Genomic DNA, 5,441 nt, shown 5'->3' on the forward strand with positions numbered 1-5,441 from the left:
ACTCATCTGACCACGCCACGGCTTTCTAGTTGTGTAGGGCCCAACCGATATGGTCACTAGCCCAGGAGTGGCTCTTCAGGCGATGCGGCGCAGCTAGCTGTCATGGCCCATCAACGCCAAGTTTCGCCGCTATGTCCTAACAGATACGTTTCAGTGGTTATTTCGGGCAGTGGTGCTTGTCTGTTAGCACTGACCGCTGTACACAAACTCCGCTGCCCTTGGTCGTTAAGTGAAGGCCGTCAGATACAGCACTCTGTGTCGTGAGAGGTAATGCCTGAAATTTGGTATTCTCGGCACACTCTTGACACTGTGAAACTCGAAATATTGAATTCCCTAACAATTTCCGAAACAATACACCATGGGCCTAGCTCCAACTATCATTCCGCGTTCAAAGTCTCTTAATTCCCATTGTGCGGCCATAATCACGTAAGAAACCTTTTCATACGAATCGTCTTAAGTACAAATGACAGCTTCGCTAACGCACTGCCCTTTTACACTTTGTGTATACGGTACTATCACCATTGTATATGTACATATCGCTATCCCATAACTTTTGTCATCTCAGTGTATGTGCTAAGCACTCGGCTATAGCCAACCGGTGTGGCCGAGCGGTTCTAGGCGTTAGAGTCTGGAACCGCGCGACCGCTACGGTCGCAGGTTCGAATCCTGTGTCGGACATCGTTGTGTGTGTTGTCCTTAGGTTAGTTAGGTTTAAGTAGTTCTAAGTTCTAGGGGACTGATGACCTCAGAAGTTAAGTCCCATAGTGCTCAGAGCCATTTGAACCATTTTTGAACTCGGATATACTCGTAATGAGTTCCTCTTGAAATTAAATACATCAGGTTACAATTCATTTCCTGTCGTACAGGATTTTAGAATATAGCTTTGTAACTTTGCTACTATGAAAAGTATACATATATTACAATGCATTGAGATTTTTTTATAATACAAGGTGGTCCATTGATCGTGACCGGGCCAAATATCTCTCGAAATAAGCGTCAAACGAAAAAACTACAAAGAACGAAACTTGCCTAGCTTGAAGAGGGAAACTAGATAGCGCTATGGTTGGCCCGTTAGATGGCGCTGCCATAGGTCAAACGGATATCAACTGCGTATTTTTAAGTAGGAACCCCAATTTTTATTACATATTCGTGTAGTACGTAAAGAAATATGAATGTTTTAGTTGGACCACTTTTTTCGCTTTATGATGTATGGCGCTGTAATAGTCACAAACATATGGCTCAACATTTTAGACGAACAGTTGGTAACCGGTAGGTTTTTTAAAATAAAATACATAATGTAGGTACGTTTAAACATCTTATTTCGGTTGTTCCAATGTGATACGTGTACCTTTGTGAACTTATCATTTCAGAGAACGCATGTTGTTACAGCGTGATTACCTGTAAATACCACATTAATGTAATAAATGCTCAAAACGATGTCCGTCAATCTCAATGCATTTGACAATACATATAACGACATTCCTCTCAACAGCGAGTAGTTCGCCTTCCGTAATGTTCGCACATGCATTGACAATACGCTGACGCATGATGTCAGGTGTTGTCGGTGGATCACGATAGCAAATATCCTCCAACTTTCCTCACAGAAAAAAATCCGGAGACATCAGATCCGGTGAACGTGCAGGCCATGGTATGGTGCTTCGACGACCAATCCACCTGTCATGAAATATGCTTTTCAATACCGCTTCAATCGCACGCGAGCTATGTGCCGGACATCCATCATGTTGGAAGTACATCGCCATTGTGTCATGCAGTGAAAGATCTTGTAGTAACATCGGGCGAACATTACCTCGAAAATCAGCATACATTGCACCATTTAGAATGCAATCGATAAAATGGGGGCCAATTATCTTTCCTCCCATAATGCTGCACCATACATTAACCCGCCAAGATCGCCGATGTTCCACTTGTCGCAGCCATCGTGGATTTTCCGTTGCACAGTAGTGCATATTATGCCGGTTTACGTTACCGCTGTTGGTGAATGACGCTTCGTCGCTTAATAGAACGCGTGCGAAAAATCTGTCATCGTCCCGTAATTTCTCTTGTGTCCAGTGGCACAACTGTACACGACGTTCAAAGTCGTCGCTATGCATTTCGTAGTGAATAGAAATATGGTACGGGTGCAATCGATGTTGGTGTAACATTCTCAACACCGACGTTTTTGAGATTCTCGATTCTCGCGCAATTTGTCTGCTACTGATGTGCGGATTAGTCGCGACAGAAGCTAAAACACCTACTTGGGCATCATCATTTGTTGCAGGTCGTTGTTGACGTTTCACATGTGGCTGAACACTTCCTGTTTCCTTAAATAACGTAACTATCCGGCGAACGGTCCGGACACTTATGTGATGTTGTGCAGGATACCGAGCAGCATACATAGCACACGCCCGTTGGGCATTTTGATTACAATAGCCATACATCAACGCGATATCGACCTTCTCCGCAATTGGTAAACGGTCCATTTTAACACGGGTAATGTATCACGAAGCAAATACCGTCCACACTGGCGGAATGTTATTTTTTTTTTACTTTATTGTATTTCAATTCCCCATAGGGGCGGGCTGGCAGCAGCATATGCACTGCTCTTCAGCCGAAAGACATAGAACAAACAATAAAAGACATTTAAAAATATACAAAGGAGAAAACATGGTGAACATAGATATAAAAAAGGGGGAACATCATGGAAGACAAGAGAGAGAAGAAAAGGGCGACTGTAAAATGGAGATAAAAACCGTAAACAATAGCACACACAAGAAACCGTACACTGGGACAATTAAAAGAACGCAAGGCACAGTATGACCGGAGCATAAATGTATCGACGGATAGCGTAGCACATAACAAACACTGACAGTGACACTAAGTAAAAGGCCAGCACACAAAATCACGCACAGTAGAAACAACACTAAACACAACACTGACGTGGCACACTGATGATGATCAAAACGGAGGATCTGCCAGGCGCAAGGAGATGAGGGAGACTGGAAGAAGAGAGGGTGGGAGGGGAAGAGAGGGGGGGGGGAGATGGGCGGGGGGCGCACCGAGGAGGAGCAGGTAGGGAGGGATGTGGGAAGGAAAGAGGCAAGGATGGGGTGCAGGGTCTCAGGGGACGAAGGAGGAAAATCCGCTCTGGGAGAAGGAGGGGAGACGAAAAAGGGGACCCTGGGGAGAGGGGAAGGGTGAACAAGGCCAGGTTATAGTTGGAAGGAAGGGTAGATGTCACGGCAAAGTTCATCATTCGGGAGGGGGATGCGCTGGAAATTGCCCTGATGAAGGAGAGGGAGGGTGTGGAGGTGGAGAGCGGGAGGGATACAGCGATAGAGGCGCGGCAACGGGCAGGGGGTGGAGAGGAAGGAGGAAACCAGAGGAGGGGGAGGATCAAGCCTGCGGACAATGTAAAGGATGCGGAAATGTTGGAGGAACAGGAGGAGATGGGGGAGAGGATGAGTTCATACAGGAGCCGTGTGGGGGAAGGAAGGCGGATACGGAAGGTAAGGCGGAGCGCATGGCGTTCGAGGATTTGGAGGGCTTTGTAAAAGTGGGTGGGTGCGGAGATCCAGGCAACGCTGGCATAACAGAGGATAGGACGGATGAGGGATTTGTAGGTGTGGAGGATGGTAGAAGGATGCAATCCCCATGTCCGGCCAGACAGGAGTTTCAGAAGGTGGAGACGGGAATGGGCTTTCTGCTGGATGGTCTGGAGGTGAGGGGTTCAGGTGAAGTGTCGGTCGAGTGTGAGGCCAAGGTATCTCAGGGTGGGGGTGAGCTGGATGGGATGACCATAAAGGGTGAGGTAGAAATCATGGAGACGAAAGAAATGGGTGGTGCGGCCTATGATGATTGCCTGTCGTAATGTTACGTGATACCACGTACTTATACGTTTGTGACTATTACAGCGCCATCTATCACAAAGCGAAAAAAGTGGTCCAACTAAAACATTCATATTTCTTTACGTACTACACGAATATGTAATAAAAAATGGGAGTTCCTGTTTAAAAAACGCAGTTGATATCCGTCTGACCTATGGCAGCGTCATCTAGCGGGCCAACCATAGCGCCATCTGGTTTCCCCCTTCAAGCTAGACGAGTTTCGTTCTTTGTAGTTTTTTCGTTTGATGCTTATTTCGTGAGATATTTGGCCCAGTCACTATCAGTGGACCACCCTACATATTGACATTAAAAGGGGACAAGGTATTACTTTAATTATGAGATGTATAGCCTCAAAAGTCGGCATTTGACATTTTGGCTCGAAAATGAAGTCCAAATTTTCCTTTTTCTTTATATTAAAATATGTCCAAAAAACACCAGTGTACTCTCTGAAACCCTTCTTCTCTTACATAAAATAAGCATTGAAATTCAGAGTTATTTCCAGAACTCAATATATTCTCGCGAGAGAATGTTCCAAAACTCGACATATGCAGTTAATTCCAAACTCATATATTTTCCTTTGACTATGAACCACGACAGCATGTAATGTTCCAGAACCCGACATCTCTTCACATGACGTGTGTTGCTTTGAGGCACGTGACATTTATTTTACACAAGATTGTAACACTACATCTGTAGTGTTGCGGAATAGTAAAGAGTTGGAAACGTGGAATATTCTCAAAGTTTCGTTGCCTATGCCGAGAGCCAGAGGCAGTAGGTCAGCCAAGAGGTAAGAGGATTGCACATATATCGGAATGTGTCGTCACGCAGGGGCAATGGCCTGGTTACACACAACAGGTGAGAGAGAATTGCTTAGCACGCGGGTTTGTGTTAGACGGAGACTTTCGTAGAGTGCAAGACAGAGGTATAGAGTCAGCTGTATTACATTTCACAACTTCGCGTAAGTCTGCCGTAATGACACGTAACTCTGTCGCAAGAACACCTAAGGTGCGAGTATGACAGTTGAATCAGCATTATAAGTCGAACGAATGCGTTCATTACAAACGAGCATGACGTCAGGGCGTCGCTCATGCTTCCTTTAAATACGCCAGCTTTGATAGCAACAAGGCACTTGCAGTTAGACTTGCAGTGAGATGTGTACTGGGTCGCTGCGTAGCGCTCAGCTCGGTGATCGACATGCTAATCTTTATTAAGGAGATGTTGCAGTAAGGGCGGCCCATCCAGCAGCAGACGTGAGGGGACAGTACCAGCTCTGGTCCCCTCTACTGCCACTGTCAATCATCAACCCAGGATTAGCAGACATCACGGCAGACTCGCTCGCCGCCAATGCTGCCCACATCAGTGAGCCGTCGTCGAGATCGTGCGGGGCCTAGGCCCTGTGCATCCTCCGTCACAACCGGGTGAGCCGACGACGCTGGGGGACTGCATCCTGTTCCTCCCGTCCACCGCGGACGAGCCACCAGGAGGAGCAGGGTGGAAGACGGGGTGGGATAGAGTACACTCCGCACTACGAGAACGCCTCTCGTGCCGACAGCGCCG

Source organism: Schistocerca cancellata, chromosome 2, assembly GCF_023864275.1.
Source record: "Schistocerca cancellata isolate TAMUIC-IGC-003103 chromosome 2, iqSchCanc2.1, whole genome shotgun sequence".
NCBI lineage: Eukaryota > Metazoa > Arthropoda > Insecta > Orthoptera > Acrididae > Schistocerca > Schistocerca cancellata.